The sequence below is a fragment of the Panthera onca genome, chromosome D3 (genome assembly GCF_046562875.1).
Source record: "Panthera onca isolate mPanOnc1 chromosome D3, mPanOnc1 haplotype 2, whole genome shotgun sequence".
NCBI classification, from domain to species: domain Eukaryota; kingdom Metazoa; phylum Chordata; class Mammalia; order Carnivora; family Felidae; genus Panthera; species Panthera onca.
In genome coordinates this window covers 6,607,367-6,625,862 of record NC_138350.1, presented here as the reverse complement: position 1 = coordinate 6,625,862, position 18,496 = coordinate 6,607,367, and the positions used below count along the sequence as shown (strand labels likewise).

At 45.1% G+C, this 18,496-nt stretch overlaps 1 protein-coding gene and 1 non-coding gene across 3 annotated transcripts in view; both read right to left on the bottom strand.

Annotated features, from left to right (window-relative positions):
- KDM2B (lysine demethylase 2B) overlaps positions 1 to 18,496 on the bottom strand; it is a 155,186-nt gene that overhangs the window by 135,270 nt on the left and 1,420 nt on the right. The gene's annotated exons all lie outside the window — the stretch shown is intronic.
- Positions 4,553 to 4,664, bottom strand: LOC132666191 (U6 spliceosomal RNA). The gene has a single exon (XR_009604556.2). It is a non-coding gene; the product is annotated as a U6 spliceosomal RNA (small nuclear RNA).

The window sequence follows — 18,496 nt, the reverse complement described above, 5'->3', positions numbered from 1 at the left end:
CAGAAATCTAGGAGTAACAGTACTGAGATTTTTCTCTTGTCCTGGTTAGCCACATTACAACATCCTTTGCAAATGGAGTCAGTGGCTTTTTTTTTTTTTTTTTTTTTTTTTTTTTTATTTATTTTTGGGACAGAGAGAGACAGAGCATGAACAGGGGAGGGGCAGAGAGAGAGGGAGACACAGAATCGGAAACAGGCTCCAGGCTCCGAGCCATCAGCCCAGAGCCTGACGCGGGGCTCGAACTCACGGACCGCGAGATCTTGACCTGGCTGAAGTCGGACGCTCAACCGACTACGCCACCCAGGCGCCCCTAGTGGCTTTTTAACTCGCCTTGAAATGCACTTCATTAATTCACCAATTACTTATTGAGTGCCTCCTAGATTCCTACACAGAGCAGCCTTTGTAGGAAAGCCTGCTCTTCACCCCATAGCACCTATTCATGGCACAGAGCAGGCCTTTCACCCTGGTGAGGCCAGGATGCTCTGAAATGGAATGGACAGTTGGCTCTTACCCCAACCCAAAGAGAGGACTCTCTGAGACCACCCCTTGCAAATTGAGAGCAGGTAAGTTTGCCCAGCTTACCCTAGCACAAAGCTCTTTCCATTCAGAATACTTGTCATAATTATAATAAAATACTCATGTGTGAACAGTCTATTGTCTGGCTCTCTCTTTTAAAGGAAATGTCCTGGGGCCCCTGGATGGCTCAGTCGGTTAAGCTTCCAACTTTGGCTCAGGTCATGATCTATGATCTCAAAGTTCGTTGGTGAGTTCAAGCCCGCATGGGGCTGGCTCTGTGCTGACAGCTCAGAGCCTGGAGCCTGCTTTGTATTCTGTGTCTCCTTTCTCTGCCCCTCCCCTGCTCATGCTCTTGTCTCTCTCTCTCTCTCTCTCTCTCTCTCTCTCTCTCTCTCAAAAATAATAAATGTTAAGATAGGTAGGTAGATACATAGATAGACAGATACAGAGATGGAAGACTCTGAAGAGACTGACCTTGGTCTTAGTTCACTACTTATCCTCAGTCCCTAGGGCTTGGTTCATAAAATCTCTATTTTCAGCTTCACTAAATCTTAAACTGTACCTCTTTGAAGATGCAAAGTTCTAAGAGGTTCTCTGAAAGTGCAACAGACAAGGTGGTGTGCCTGGGGAGGTGGTGCTCTACCCCTTTCTAGCTCCAAAGCCCAGGCTCTCCTCCACTCCATCCCAGACTGCCTGGCCATCTCATGAGATCTCCTGGGCAGAAATTGAGTCGCGGGGCCAAGGGGTGAGGGGAGGGGGGGCAGGGGGCAGGGAACCAGCTGTCATCGCAGGCAGCTGAGGCCTGCGAACCCCCTGGTCTGAGAGGCCCCTGGAGTTGCTGATGCTGGGTGGGGAGAGGGGAAGCCGCTCTTTGCATGTGAGCATGGCTTCCCCAGGGCGATGCAGGGGTTTTATCACTGGTCACTAGCCACTTGGTGTCCCAGCTTGATGGCCTGGAGTCTGGAGACCCTGGGCGGAAGGGAGAGTGGCACAGAGCCTGCTGTGGGGGCAGGGCTGGGGCTGGTAGTGCCTCTGGGTCAACAGCAGCCCCAGAATGACCTAGCGGGCCTTAGACCTCTGCTCCTGATCTCTGGAATCCATTCATCTGCCTGAGCCTTGACTTCAGCCCCTGCGTCGGCATCTCCCACAGGGGATCATGCTTAATGTCTACCCTGGGCGTGGCAAGGATGCTTCAGCAGAGTTTTGTGAGTCCTCCACTCACCTGGGTCAACTTACCCACCTCTGATAATAAACTCTTAGAAGAAAGTTTGATGCTCCTTTTGTTAACACCACAATCCTAGGCACTCAATAGAGGCACAGCAAAGAGTAGAATCCTCAGTCCTTCAAAGGTCCCGACTTCTTAGCCTATAAGTTGTGTGCCTGTGGGTAAGTGACTTCACCCCTCTTAATCTCATTATCATTTCTACAATGGGAAAATAATAGATGTTTGGGAGAATGAAATGAAACCACAGAAACCCCAGTCATCACACGACCTCGTTCCCTTTTCTGCTTTCATTTTCTCTAGCACTGATCACCATCTATCAGATCTTTTATTTATTTGTTGTTTTTCTCCTCCCACTAGGATGTCAACTCCACAAAGCGGCAATTTTAATCTTTTCTGTCCACCTCTGTACCCCCACACCTGTCAAATAGAACTGAACCCATGAGATTCTCAATAAATATTTGTTGAATAAATGAATGGATGGATGCAAAGTGATTAGCACTTGGTAAGTGCCCCATAATGATCGCTAGTTTACCATTGTGATTAAGCACTCAGTCTCTGGAATCTAACTGAAAGCGGAATAATTGAGGCAGGAGAAATTTAGCATCACGATAGGATGTTGGCACTCAAGCTGAGAAATCCTGTGTGCATCATTTACTAGCTGTGTAATCTGGTACAAGTGACTTTGCTTTCCTAAGTAAGGCTCAGTTTTCTCATCTGTAAAATGGAGGTAATAATAGCACCTCCCTGGTAGGATGTGAAGATAGGATAAGATGGTAATGTAAAGCATTTAGTAGAGTGTCTGGTATATAGTAAGTGCTCAATAAACAGTAATCATCATTATTCATTATAGTAATACTCAGATGAGAGGTGATGTCTAAGTCAATTAAACCATTGCTAAGCACTCAAATATGTCAGGGTCTAGCAGGCTCAATTAATGTTTATTGACTTCGATCTGTGAGCTCCTCAAGGAAAGAGATTGTGTTTACATTGTCATGATATTGGCCTACACTAGATATATGAAGACATGCTGGAAAAATTACATTCTGGACTCAAATCAGTGAGAACATTGAAGAGCTACTAGAATAATAAGAATACCAACGTCCTACTGTGCACCAGGCACAATGTTGGTTGCTGGAGATAAGGCAATGAGCTCAAACAAACATTGTGGCTATGACTTTCAGGCTAGTGAAACTTAGCAGAGTTGACAGACTTTGTTCCAATAATTGCACAGACAGATGGAACATTGCAACTAAGTGTATCATGACAAGGAGGTATAGGAGGCTCTGAAATATAGACTGTGGGCATGGAGAGGATGGGGTTGACCTGGTCTTGGGTTGAGGAGGAAGCCAAGGAGCTTCTCTCAACATAGAGCTGAGCCCCGTGGAAAGAAGAGGTCTTGGCTAGGCTGAGGGTAGGGGAAGTGTTCTCAGCAGAAAAAATAGCAGACGTAGAGGCCTTATGATGGGGGAGTCCATGTACTAAAGGAACTGAAAGAAAGCCTGGATGATCCCAATGTAGTGAGCCGATGGCAAGGGACAGGGGTGAAATAAACTGGAAATAGAAGTCGGCACTTTGGAAATTAATTGGGCAATGTGTGGTAAAGCTGAAAGAGTGTACAACCTATGATCCAGCAATTCCAACTCTAGGAACATTCTAGAGAAACAGCCACGAGTGCACTGGGAAGCATGAACAAGGAAGTTAGCCCTAGCCGCATTGTATGCAGTCTCAAAAAAACAGTGAAACAACCCAAATGCTCATCAACAGGAGAATGGACAAATTGCAGAATGTTTTCCTTGGGTTCCTCAGAAAGCAGTCTGCACCAAAAGTTAGTGTAGTACTCCTTTATCGGAGAATGCAGTCCTGAGGAAGCAAGAGAGAGGAAAAGGGGCAGTGAGACAGGGAAAGAGGGTGAGTCAGTATGAGGGTACCAAGGAGTGGCCATATTTACCACAGCATCTTGGACAGTTCTGGGGGTCGGAAGAAGGGAAGAGAATTATCTGCTGGCTCCTGGTCCAACGTTTGCCCCATGGGGCGTAAACTCCCCCCTACTTGGAGATTACCCATGTGTAAGCACCTCGGACGCCCCTTAGTGCTGCACATGTCTGCCACAAGGAGAAGCCCGAGATGGAATCTAGTTGGCCAGAGCCCACACAGAATCGGTCACCGTGTAAGGGTCAGGATGGAACAGGTCACCAAGGGAGATTGTCTGAGAAGGCAGGCTGAGAAGAGCTGAGGAGGCCTGTGACGTATGTGATGTAATACCAAATAGTATACAGCAGTGAAAGAGATGTATAGCTGCGTACGTGCACGTGAAGACTAGCCAAACAATGTTGAGTTGAAAGGCAAGTTGCAGAAGAAGGTACAAGGTAAAGTTTATTTACATAAGGTTCAAAAAGAAGCCAGTGTAGACAACATGTATAAAAAAACAGTGGAATAATAACAGATAAATCCAAAATTGAGGCTACTAGTTGCTTCTGGGGAGTTAGGAGGAAATTGTTATGAGGCCATGGAGAATTCCAGAGAAAATGCTGGTGATGTTGGGGGTTTTGTTGTTGCTACTGTGTTTTTGTTGTTGTCATTTTTTTTTTAACGTTTATTTATTTTTGAGAGAGAGAGAGAGAGAGAGAGAGGCAGAGCACGAGCCAGGGAGAGGCAGAGAGAGAGGGGGACACAGAATCTGAAGTGGGCTCCAGGCTCTGAGCTGTCAGCACAGAGCCCAACATGGGGGTTTGAACCCATGAACTGTGAGATCATCACCTGAGCCGAAGTCAGACACTTAACCGACTGAGCCACCTCTCTGTTGTTGTTATTTTCAATATGGAACACTTCACACATTTACATGTGTCATCCTTATGCATGAACCATGCTAATCTTCTCTGAATTGTCCCAATTTTAATATATACCCTGATGAAGTGAGGAGGGTTTTTTTTTCAACGTTTTTTTTTTTTTTTTTTTTTTTATTTATTTTTGGGACAGAGAGAGACAGAGCATGAACGGGGGAGGGGCAGAGAGAGAGGGAGACACAGAATCGGAAACAGGCTCCAGGCTCCGAGCCATCAGCCCAGAGCCTGATGCGGGGCTCGAACTCACGGACCGCGAGATCGTGACCTGGCTGAAGTCGGACGCTTAACCGACTGCGCCACCCAGGCGCCCCAAAGTGAGGAGGGTTTTTTAATGGCAGCAAATACCCCACAGGGTTTATCATTTAAATCTTTAATTAAAAAAAAATTTTTTTTTTAAGTAGGCTTCACACCCAGGTTGGAGCTCAATGCAGGGCTTGAACTCAAGACCCTGAAATTAAGACTTGAGCTGAGATCAAGGGTCGGATGCTTAACCAACTGAGCCACCTCTGCATCTCTAAGTCATTTTTTTAAAGATTATATTTTTATTTTTATTTATTTTTAATTTTTAAAATGTTTACAGCCCTCTTAGCACAACGGGCAGCATGTCAGTCTCATAATTTTTTTAAAACACTTATTTATTTTTGAGAGAGAGAGTGCGCGCGCATGTGCACATGAGCACAGGGGTGGCAGAGAGAGGGAGTCACAGAACCCGAAGCAAGCTCAACACTGTCAGTGCAAAGCCCCACATGGGGCTCGAACTCACAAACCATGAAATCATGACCTGAGCCTCAGTCGGCTGCTCAATCGACTGAGCCACCAAGGCACCCAAAAGATTATATTTTTAAGTAATCTCTACACCCAACATGGGGCTCAAACCCACAACCCCGAAATCAAGAGTTGCCTGCTCCACCCACCGAGCCAGCCAGGCACCCCTTCATTTAACTAATTTTTAAGGGTACAGTTCAGTGGCATTAAGTATATTCACATTCACGTTGTGCAACCATCACTACCATCCAACTCTAGAATCTTTCCTTCATCCCACTCTTGGATAGCTTGGGCTACTCTAACAAAATGCATCCACAGGGTGGCTTAAACAACAGTCATTTCTTTATCACAGCTCTGGAGGCTGGGAAGTTCAAGGTCAAGTTGCCAGCAGATTTGGTGTCCAATGGGGGCCATCTTCCTCACAGATGGTCTCCTCACTGTAACCTCACATGACGGAAGGGGGCACTCTACGGTTTCTTTTATAAGGGCATTAATCCCAATCATAAGGGTGAAAGCCCACTTCTTGGTTTGTAGCCAGCTGCCTTTTCCCTGTGTGCTCACATGCCTTTCCTTGGAGAGTGTGTGGAGAGAGATTTCTCTCTCTTCCTCTTATAAGGGCACTAATCCCATCAAGAGGGCCCCTCTCTCCTGACCTCTAAAATGTAAACGTAATCATCTCCCAAAGGTTCCACCTCCAAACACCACTACGCTGGGGGTCAGGGTTTCAACATATGAGTTTTAGGAATTTCAGCCTATAACAATCCCAAACAGAAACTCTACACCTACTGAATAACTAACTCCCCAAAATTCCTTCTCCAGGCAGCGCCTGGCATCCACTATTCTATTTTCTGTCTCCATGAATTTGTCTACTCTAGGGACTTCCTATAAGGGGAATAATACCATATTTGTCCTTTAGTATCTGGTCTATTTCATTTCGCGTAATGTCTTCAGTGTTCATTCATATTGTAGTGTGTGTTAGAATTTCCTCCTTTTTGGGGGCACCTGGCTGGCTCAGTCATTAAGCATCCAACTCTTGACATCAGCTCAAGTCATGATCTCATGGTTCGTGGGATTGAGCCCCAAGTCAGACTCTGCGCTGACAGCATGGAGCCTGCTTGGGATTCTCTCTCTCTGCCCCTCCCCTGCTCGTTCTCTCTAAATAAATAAATAAATATTAAAAAAAAAAAAAGAATTTCCTTCCTTTTTAAGGCTACATAATAATCCATAGTATGTATATAGCACATTTTGTTTTCCCATTCATCTGCTGATTGACATTTGAGTTGTTTCTACTTTTTGGCTATTGTGAATAATGCTGCTATAAAAGTGGTGAATTTTTGTTTCTTAAGCTGATCATGATAATAATATATAATTATTTTTTAAAATGTTTTTATTTATTTTTGAGACAGAGAGAAACAGAGCATGAGCGGGGGAGGGGCAGAGAGAGAGGGAGACACAGAATCTGAAACAGGCTCCAGGCTCTGAGCTGTCAGCACAGAGCCTGACGCGGGGCTCAAACAGACTGTGAGATCATGACCTGAGCTGAAGTCGGATGCCTAACCAACTGAGCCACCCAGGCGCCCCAAATATATAATTATTTTTAAGCCACATGTATGTTTATTTCCTATTTTTAAAGTTTAGAACTGCATAATATGATTCTTTATTACTAAACTGGTCCACAGTGGCACTGTCTTCATTATTTTGCATGACAGTAAGTACCTCCAAAAAGTAATTTAATGACTCGGTTTTACTATGACAAACTCAGTATTTGCCATTTCTTATCAAAATAATTGGTATATCATTAAAGTCATCTTTGTAAATGTTCTAAACAACTTGATCATTAAATAGAAGACCCCAGTAAAAGGTAACAAATGAGCTAATTTTTTTATTAATTAAAAATAAAAGGGGGGCGCCTGGGTGGCGCAGTCGGTTAAGCGTCCGACTTCAGCCAGGTCACGATCTCGCGGTCCGTGAGTTCGAGCCCCGCGTCAGGCTCTGGGCTGATGGCTCGGAGCCTGGAGCCTGTTTCCGATTCTGTGTCTCCCTCTCTCTCTGCCCCTCCCCCGTTCATGCTCTGTCTCTCTCTGTCCCAAAAATAAATAAAAAACGTTGAAAAAAATTTAAAAAAAAAAAAAAAAAAAAAAAAAAAAATAAAAGGGAGCACCTGGCTGGCTCAGTCAGTGGAGCACGCAACTCTTGATCTCGGGGTCATGAGATTGAGCCCCATGTTGGGGGTAGAGATAACTTAAAGGAAAGGGGGTGGTTCAGTCAGTTGAGCATCGGACTCCAGCTCAGGTCATGACCTCACGGTTCATGAGTTCAAGCCCCGTTTTGGGCTCGCCGCTCTCAGCGTGGAGCCCACTTCAGATCCTCTGTCCCCCTCTCTCTCTGTCCCTCCCCCTGCGTGCACACACTCTCTCTCTTTCTCTCTCAAAATAAATAAATAAATAAACGTTTAAAAATAAATAAATAAAATGAAATAGTTAAAATGGTAATTTTATGTTGTATGTATTTTACCACAATTAAAAAAGAAGGGAAAGAAGGAAGGAAGGAAAGTGTCAGATCAGGCAAAACCTGATGACTGCAGTGAATATTTGAGTCTCAACAATTTCTTTTTATTTTTTTAATGTTTATTGATTTATTTTGAGAGACAGCACACACCCAGAGGGGAAGAGGGAGAGAGAGAGAGAGAGAGAGAGAGAGAGAGAGAGAATCAAGCAGGCTCCACGCTGTCAGCACAGATGCCTACTTGAGGCTTAAATTCCTGAACCATGAGATCATGACCCGAGCCAAAATCAAGAGTGGGAAGCTTCACCAACTGAGCCACCCAGGTGCCCCAAGTCTTTAACAATTTCTGTGCATTGCCTCAATTTTTACAAGAATAGATTACATAGAAGTCCAGTTAAGGGGTTGCACCAAAGGAGGAGGACTTAATCCCTCATTTATTGCTGGAAAAATCAAGCCAAACGGAGGTTGGGCAGCCTGTCAGAGGCTCCCGGCTCCTGGCCAGCAGCACCAGGGCGAGGACCCAGCTATTGCCCTCTTGCCTGGTGTATGAATGAACAACTGTCCACAGGGGAAGCAGCAGTAACCACCAGATAACAGGCACTGACTGAGCGTGTGCTACAGGCCAGGTCCTTCCTGGGTGCCCAGAGGATGGATATGCAAGTGAATGAGAGGAGAGTCTGTCTGACCTTCAAAGAGCTGGTTCCCAGGTAAGAAGATAAGACTCAGAAAGGTACCTGCCAGTACAAGTTGATAAGGGGCCCCTCTGCAGTCTGAACACACCCACATTACTGCCTTATCTTTGTATGTTAGAGTTATTTATTTACAGGCCATTTTAGCAGGAAGACTGGGGGCTCCTTGAGGACATTCATTGATTCAGGTATTTACCGAATAGTACTGTGTACCTAGGCACTGATTTGAGACAGCTGGTATACAATAAATGTTTGATAAATGTACATTGCCTAGCATTCAGTAGGCATTCAATAAATGCTCTTTGAATTGAATAAACAATGCATGAATAAATAATTTGCACAAGGTCCGGCATACAGCAGGTATTCAATAAATGTTGAATTGCACGAAGGAAGGAATAGGACACTGGAGGTACTCGTTAAATGTCGCACCCTCCTGCCTGTCTGACCTACCTCCATCCTGAGCCTGAATCCTGGACATGGAAGCCCAAAGACCAGATTGGATGTGCTGATCATCATCCATCCATTCATCCATTTAACAAGCATTTATCGAGGATCTACTGTTTGCCAGTCCCGGGGGATATAGCAGTGAACAAGCGTTTTTCTCTCATTTGCTCACATTCTGATGGAGGAGAAAGACAGTAAATAAGTTAATAATTAAAAAAAAAAAAAAAGTAACAGTAAGTAAACCCCGGTGACATTAAGTAAACCCAAGTGATGTGAAGGGCTGCAGGGAGGTGAGAGGAGTGGGTGAGAGAGATTAATCAGGGAAAGACCTCTGTGAGAAGTGGACGTTGGAGAAGTCTGAAAAGGAAGAAACAGCCAGCCAGCCATATGAAGATCTGGGGAAAGAGCGTTTAGGCAGACAGAACAGCATATGCAGAGGCTTTGAGGCAAGAACGGAGTCGGCCTGTGGAAAGAACGGTGAGAAGCAAGTAGGTTCCTATGCAACTGAGCCAAGGGGAGGGCGGGACAGATAGGAATGGGTTAGATCACAGAAGGCATTCCCATTAAAGGTAAAGAGCTTGGGTTTTATTCTAACTCAGATGCAAAGCCATTGGAGGGCTTTAAGCACTGTGGGGTAGCCTGAACAATGAACCTCCAAAGATGTCCACATTCTTATTTCTTGAACCTGTGAGTATATTACTGCATATGGCAGAAGAGGCTTTGCAGATCTGACCAAGTCCAGGGTATGGAGATGGGGAGATTATCCCAGATTATCCAGATTGATTGAATGTAAACACAAGGGTCCTTATCAGAGATAGAAAGGAGGGTCAAAAAGAACAGTAGATGTGGCAACAGAAGAGATTGGATAAATGTGCTTTGAAGAAGGAGGAAGGAGCCACAAGCCAAGGAATATGGGCCTCCACTAGACGCTGGAAAAAGCAGAGAAATGCATTTCTCCTCAGAGCTTCCAGAAGGAACCAGACCTGCCAGCATCTTAATCTTAGCCTCTCGTAATTCATTTTGGACTTCTGGCCTCCAGAACTGTAAGAGAATAAATTGGTATGATTTTAAGCCACTAAATTTGTGGTAACTTATTGCAGCAGCAACAGGAAACTAATCAACCAAGGGCGCCTGGCTGGCTTCGAAGGTGGAGCATGCGACTCTTGACCCTGAGGTCGTGAATTTGAGTCCCACGTTGGGTGTAGAGATTACTCAAAATAAAAAATAATAAAAAAGAGGGCACCTGGGTGGCTCAGTCAGTTAAGAATCCAACTTTGGCTCAGGTCACGATCTCGTGTTTCATGGGTTCAAGCCCTGCATCAGCTCTGCGCTGACAGTGTGGAGCTTGCTTGGGATTCTCTCTCTCTCTTTCTCCTTCTCTCTCTGCCCTTCCCCCATTCATGCTTTCTATTGCTCTCAAAATAAGTAAATAATAATAATGAAGGGCACCTGGGTGGCTCAGTCGGTTGAGCACCCGACTCCTGGTTTCGGCTCAGGTCGTGATCTCACAGTTCGTGAGTTCCAGCCCCACATTGGGCTCTATGCTGACAGTGCAGAGCCTGCTTGGGATTCTATCTCCCCCCCCCCTCTCTCTCTCTCTCTGCCCCTCCCCTGCTCGGTTTCTATCCCTCTCTCTCAAAAAATAAATAAATAAACATTAAAATAATAATAATAATAAAGTTAATCAACTGGACAAGGAACAGAATCAGACTTGTTTTAGAAAGATTTTTCTGTTTGCTGTTACAGAATAGCTTTAGGAGGATTAAAAGTAGAAGCAGAGACACCAGGGAGGTTACTGCAAACTTCTGAGCGAGCAATGGTGGTGGTCTGGATAAAATGGGAGAGATGATGCTGGATGGGAGAGCTCAGATATAGTCAACTGGGTTTTCTGATGGATTGGATGTTGTAGGGGAAGGGCTTGGTGAAGGAAAGCAAGAACTCATCACCACCACCACCCCCAACGTCCCCACCCTCCCCGGGGCCTCACGGAACCACATCACACTTGACAGGCTATTCCTGGGATGCTGGGCATTTTTGCATGATTAGGCTGGAACACTTCTCTGGGAAATACATGCCTTCAGCCTGAAAGGTTTTTACAAGCCAGGGCAGAGGATTAAAGGCAGTCAGGCTGAGGAGAAATCCCAGGGTCAGAAGACAGCTGAGCATGGAGACTTTTACTCTAAACCTTAACATTTTCATTTTTCACTCCCTGAACCCAGGGTGTCACGTTAAATACATGTTTGGCAACATCGGCTGTTCTATTTTTCTTCTTAATTATACAAAGAGAGAGACTGGAGGTGGCTCAGCCCCAGGCTGGGGGAAGCCAGGAGGCTTTGGCACCAGTGGGAGGCAGAGACACCAGCTAAAAGTCAAGAGGATTTGAAATCGTTTTGAAGGAGCATGGAGACCAAACTCCCAATTCCCCTGAACTCAGTGCGGTCAGCCCTGACTCAGGGTTTCTAAAAGGAGACTGACAGAGTCACCAGCTTAGAATGGAGAGGGGACAGATGGGCACGTGTCTGAGATAAAAATATCACCAGCACCAAGACCGTTCCTGTGCCGTGAATTTATACCCAGGCCTCTGTCCTCCTCCCTCCTTCCATCCTCTGAGCAGAAAATGGCTAACTAGATCGTTCTTCACATTTATAGAGTACTTCCTACTGTGTGCCAGGAACTGGGTTAAACCGTTAACTCGTGTTATCTTACTGTACGCACTCAACTATTCTATGCAGAGAGACTACCATACTACCGTTATCCCCATTTTCTAGAAAGGGAATCCGGCTCATGGAGTTGAAACGTGACCCCCGCTCCCTTATGCTGAGCCTGGGCCTATCTGCCTTCAACTCCATGCTTTGCCCTCACTCTGCTTTGCTCTGTAGCACAGGCAGGCCAACACCAGCAAGCTGCCAGATCGACTGGCTTCCGCCAGATTGGCCAGTGGGAGGCAGTGATAGGAACCAGGTGGGTGGGAGGAAGGGAGATGCCAGGATGGTTCTCCCTTTCTATCTGCCTCAGGCAGTATCTCCAGCAGCAGCCACATTTCCTGCATCTCCACCTCCCACCAGGCAGGCCTTCTGTGGGTCCAGCTACTACCTGGTGACTCCAGTCCCTCCTGCATCCCAGAAACCCCAGCTCCTCCCCCAGTGGCTTCAACCCCAGAGGTGATCAAGGCCCTCCTACTGTTGCTAATCTGCGCTTGCTTCCCCCTCCCCTGTCTGTCTTCTTCCGTAGCTCTCCCACTGCCTACAAAGCCATTCCCCTCCTCTGGTGTCTGGTTTTTCCCATTGGATTCTCACTGATATTCTGCCTTTAGTAGATACTCACAGATTACCCAATTCATTAGATTTGGAATGAGACAATCCCCTTTCATCGAGAACAGCACATCCCACAAGAGGGAAAATAGTAACCACAGTTTACTGAGCATTGTGCTAATTGCCAGACAAATGTTCTTTCGTGGAACACTCACAACAAACCTTTCTGCCAAGACCCACTGCTATTCCCATTTGACAGATGGGACTCAGGGAGGTTGGGTTGCTTGCCCAAAGTGACAGTTACAAACTGACAAAGCTGGGATTCAAATCTAGGTGTACCTAGCTCCGAAGTCTGTATCTTTTTCTAATCTCTGTTGACATCTTGAATACACTTGCAGCCCTCTGATGAGCTCAACTCCCCTGGCTGACTGGAAGACCCCACCTCAGCTCACTCTGGGGTACTTATATTCGGTTCCTAGACAGCTGCAGCAAAGTACCACAGCCAAGATGAGTGAGAACAACAGAAATGTATTGTCTCACAGCTCTGATGGCCAGAAATTGGAAATCGAGGTGTATTTCTGAAGCCTCTATAGAAAGATCTGGTCCAGGCCTCTCTGCTAGCTTCTGGTAGCATCAGGCATTCCTTGACTTGTGGATGGCCATCTTCTCCCTGAGTCTCTTCAAATCATCTTCCCTCTGGGTACGTCTCTGTGTGTTCTAATTTCCCCATTTTATAAGGACACTACTCATATCGGATTAGGACCTACCCTAATGACTTCATTTCACTTGATTACCTCTATAAAGATTCTATCTCCAAATAAGATCATGTTCTGTGGCACTAGGAGTTAGGATTACAAGGTATCCTTTTGCAAGGACACAATTCAGCCCATACAGTCCTCCCTGATCTCTGGTGCTGAGTCTCTAGAGTGTGGCCTAGTTGGTCCTGTTTTGCCAGTGAAGATGTTAGATCATCCAGGAAGATGTTTAATTCTCTGACACCCTGCCCCTTGAAGAGATGCATTGAGTCCCAAATCATGTATGCATTGACAACATTTATCCCATTTTACTCCAAAATATAGAGAGAGACATAAAGCACCTTGTGTGGCCACACCAATTTTGAAAAAGGAGAACAAAGTTGGAAGACTTAATTTAGTTGACTTCAAGACTTATTTTTCTTAACATTTACTTATTTATTTAGAGAGGGGGAGAGACGGGGGGGGGGGGAGGAGGGAGACAGAGAGAGGGAGACAGAGAATCCCAAGCAGGTTCCACACCATCAGCGCAGAGCCTGACATGGGGCTCAGACTCACAAACTGTGAGGTCATCACCTGAGCTGTAATCAATGGTCAGATGCTTAACCAGCTAAGCCACCCAGGTGCCCCGACTTCAAGACTTATTTTTTTTAATGTTTATTTATTTATTGAAAGAGAGAGAGAACAAGCTGGAGAGGGGCAGAGAGAGAATCCTAAGCAGGCTCCAGGCTGTCAGCACAGAGCCTGGCACAGGGCTCAATCCCACAAACTATGAGATCATGACCTGAGCTGAAATCAAGAGTCAGACACTTAACCGACTGAGCCACTCAGGTACCCCAAGACTTACTTTAAAGCTAGACTAATCGGGGCATCTGGGTGGCTCAGTCAGTTAAGCGTCCGACTTTGGCTCAGGTCATAATCTCGCAGTCCGTGACTTTGAGCCCCGCATCGGGCTCTGTGCTGACAACTCAGAGCCTGGAGCCTGTTTCAGATTCTGTGTCTCCCTCTCTCTCTGATCCTCCCCCGTTCATGCTCTGTCTCTCTCTGTCTCAAAAATAAATAAACGTTAAAAAAAAAAAAAAACATTCATACCAACATTGCCTATAATTGCAAAAAAAAAAAACAAAAAAAAAAAAACTGGAAACGACTCAAATGTCTTTAAAAAATAAATAAATAAAGCTAGACTAATCAAGACAGGATATACTGGCAAAAGGATAGACAAAGTGAGCAATGAAATAGAGGTGGGGGGAGGGGCAGAAACAGACCCTCACATATGCAGGGACTTGGTTTTTGACAAAACTGTCCTCACATTTTAACAGAGAAACCTTACTTCACTCAAAAATCAGTTTGAAGGTGACCTGGCTGGCTCAGTCAGTGGAGCATATGACTCAATCTCAGGGTTGTGAATTCAAGCCCCACGTGGGTATAGAGATTACTTATAATTAAAAGTTAAAAAAAAAAATCAGTTTGAGATGGATCATATGCCTAAACATACAACAATACCTCTAGATCTTTTTTTTTTTAATCCATGTTTTAAAGTTTTAAAACAGGTGAATATCTTCATGACCTTGGGGTTGGCAATGATTTCTTAGCCAGGGCAGAAAAAACACTACCCATAAAAGGCATAGGCACAAACACATGGACCCAGCAATGGCTCCTGACCAGGGGGGAAGAGTGAGCCCCACAAGCCCAGGAAGTGGAGAACAGGGAGGAAGAGCAGGGACTCCCCAACATGCTCTCTGAGCTCCAGGCCCAGAGAATGATTTGGAGATCAACAGTGAAGTCCACAAATCCTAATTCTGAATTTTACAACCTCTCCCCTGACAGTTACCTCACTTTGTTTCCAGCTTTCTTTACCCACTTCTTCCATTCTGAAAGACTTCTGGATCATTCACTAAAGCTGCCTTCCAGATGTCTTGTGGAGTTGGCATCGGGGCTGGGCAGCAGAGGGATTTCACACATTCTGTGTGGCACACAGTGGGAGTCACAGGGAGGCCTATACCAATTCCATACAAGGAAAACTTGCGAACTGTTAAAAATAACCATTACGGATGCATGGCTTCTGGAAGGAGTGAGCTTCCTATTACCAGAGGTATACAAGCCCTGTTCTGTAGAGGCATGAGTTCAAGAAATGGTGGTTGTTTTTATGATTATTAATTTAGGGTGTTTTTTATTTTTTTTTATTTTTATTTTTTTTTTTTTTTAAATTTTTTTTTAATGTTTATTTATTTTTGAGACAGAGAGAGAGCATGAACAGGGGAGGGGCAGAGAGAGAGGGAGACACAGAATCTGAAACAGGCTCCAGGCTCTGAGCTGTCAGCACAGAGCCCGACGCGGGGCTCGAACTCACGGACCGCGAGATCATGACCTGAGCCGAAGTCGGCCGCTTAACCGACTGAGCCACCCAGGCGCCCCTAGGGTGTTTTTTAAACATTTATTTATTTTTAGTAATCTGTATACCCAACACAAGGCTCAAACTCATGACACCTAGATGACTCTTGAGTCATAGGTTCTTCAGACTGAGCCAGTTAGGCACTCCTAATTTAGGGGTTTTAAACCTCAGAGCAGAGGGGGAGGCAGAGATGGGAGAAGGAAGCAAACAGAAGCAAGGGATCAGATTACGATGGGCTCCAACAAAGTACTCTCTCTCTCTCTCTCTCTCTCTCTCTCTCTCTCTATTTATTTATTTAAATGTTTTATTTATTTCTGAGAAAGAGAGCAAGAGCAGGGGAGGGGCAGAGAGAGAGGGGACAGAGGATCCAAAACGGGCTCCTCCCTGACAGCAGTGAGCCGGATGCAGGCCTTGAACCCACAAACAGTGAGATCATGACCTGAGCCAAAGTCGGAAGCTCAACTGAATGAGCCACCCCAGGCGCCCCAAAGTACTCTCTTTTTAAAAGTGGAAAATTCTGGGGCGCCTGGGTGGCGCAGTCGGTTAAGCGTCCGACTTCAGCCAGGTCACGATCTCGCGGTCTGTGAGTTCGAGCCCCGCGTCAGGCTCTGGGCTGATGGCTCGGAGCCTGGAGCCTGTTTCCGATTCTGTGTCTCCCTCTCTCTCTGCCCCTCCCCTGTTCATGCTCTGTCTCTCTCTGTCCCAAAAATAAATAAAAAACGTTGAAAAAAAAAATTTTTAAAAAAAAATAAAAAAAAAATAAAAAAAAATAAAAAGTGGAAAATTCTTTGAGCTTTTATTGAACAGGAAGTGGCAAGAAGGTTCCTCTTCAGCTGGGCATCAAATATACCTCTCCTATTAATCTGCCTGAGAGAGGTGACTAGGTGTCCACACTCAGGGTCCATGAATAGATATTTCTAATACCTCCATTTTTGCTAAGAGGACTGGGGGCTCAGAGAGGTTAAGTAATTTGCCCAAGGTCACACTGCAACTGAGTAGACAAGGGAACAGCCAACCCCAACCATTGTAAAAGACTGAAAGTACTTAAAAACTAAAGCCCATCTAGTTCAGTGGTTCTCAAACTTTGCCCTAAGAACAAGCTAAAACTAAACTGCTTGGGTGGTTTTTAGTAACTTACACGTTAACAAAATACCTCTGGAGATGCAGGCAGGTGTGAGTTTGATGGTGGTGAAGCCCCAGATCCTAGAGTCCCACTCTAAGGTTTAATGTCCTGTAGTACTTACTATACTCATTAGTTTTCTGATTTTCCATCTGGAAAATGGTGATATTAATAGCATGAGTTGTAAAAAACTCTTGAGTTGAATACAATATATTCAATATAATAAAATAATAAACAATGAAATCATTTCACGTATTTAATATAACCTATAATATGGGGGGCCCTGGCTGATTCAGTCTGTGGAGCATGCAACTCTTGATCTTGGGTTGTGGGTTTAGGCCCATGTTGAGTATAGAGATTACTTAAAAATAAAATTTTAAGGGGCACCTGGCTGGCTCAGTCAGTAGAGCATATGACTCTTAATCTCAGGGTCATGAGTTCAATCCCCATGATGGCCATGGAGCCTACTTAAAACAATATTTAGGAGCACCTGAGTGGCTCAGTTGGTTAAGCATTGGACTCTTGATTTCGGCTCAGGTCATGATCCCAGGGTCATGGGATGTAGCCCCACATTGGGTTCCACGCTGAGCATGGAGCCTGCTTGAGATTCTCTATCTCTCCCTCTGTCCCTCTCCCCTGCTCTCAATCTCTTTCTCTCAAATTAAAAATAAAAAATATTAAAAAAAAAATAAAATAGGGGTGCCTAGGTGACTCCACCAGTTAAGCACTGGATTTTGGCTCAGGTCAGTATTTCACAGTCTGTGTATTTGATCCCCATGTCAGGCTCTGTGCTGACAGCCTATAGCCTGCTTCAGATTCTGTGATTCCCTCTCTCTCTGCCCCTCCGCAGCTCATGTTCTATCTCTCTCTCTCTCAAAAATAAATAAACATTACAAAAAAAAAATTAAATTTAAAAAGTAAATAAATTTTTAAAGAATCTTAAAAAATAAAATAAAAAACTTAAATATATAATGAGTATATAACAACTTTAATAAAATATATCAATTATATGTAATATTATATATTAAATCATACGTGTTATATTTGTATATTATGTACTTATTTACAATATATAAATTACTTAATAATAAAGGGTTTAAAATAGCACCTGTCATTAGTAAGCACTACTTAAGCATTAGCTTTTTTTCACTCCATCTTACCAGGAGCTTGCTACCCGATCTCCAAGGGCAGCTCGGGCCATCTTTGGTCAGCCCTGGGCTGTGCCCACAGCCACAGCGGCAGGGTGCAGCAACATTTTCAGTTGGATCTCTATAGGCTCACGCACAGAGTTGACTGAAAAAATTCTATTTGGATTTTTTTTGGATATAAACTCCCAAAGGCTGAGAGCACACGTCCCTGGCCACTAGGGGGAGCTACGCGTGGAGTTTGGAAGCACCGCCCGGCTGGACAGCTTGGGTTTCAAACAGGATTCTCCAATGGTTAGTCTGGGATGGAGTTGGTGCATCTCAGGTCCCGGCTGGTGGGGAAAAGTTACTAACCACAGGCCCTTCAGGGCTATAGGACCTAGGGCCGGAAGCAGGGATTGCCCAGATGCCTCCCCTCCAAGTCTGGATAATATTTTTATTTTTTCTGCTCTGTGCATGTGGTAGGATTCAAACTGCAGAGAATTAGGAGGGGGGGAGGGGCATGATGGAGGAGTTGGAGGAAGGAAACGAGGCCTCATCCCAACTCCAAAGCCCCCTGCTAAACTGCCACTCCCAGATCCCATTGTTCCTTCTAAATCAGCAAATCTCGCCTTCCAGCTTCCAGCCTCTTCCCCTTTCAGACGTGGCCTCCCTCAGGCCCCACCAGCTTCCAAATGTTGTGTGTACCCAATTCTGTCTGAGCAAGGATTCTTCAGACCCAAGCACATCTTATTCATTAAACATGCTTCAAATAGGAGTTTCCTGTGCACCTAATCCCGTGAGAGTCCCTGGGGTGTTGACAAAGTGACTTAAACAGACACCAACTTTGCTCTCAGGGTGCTCATTGGC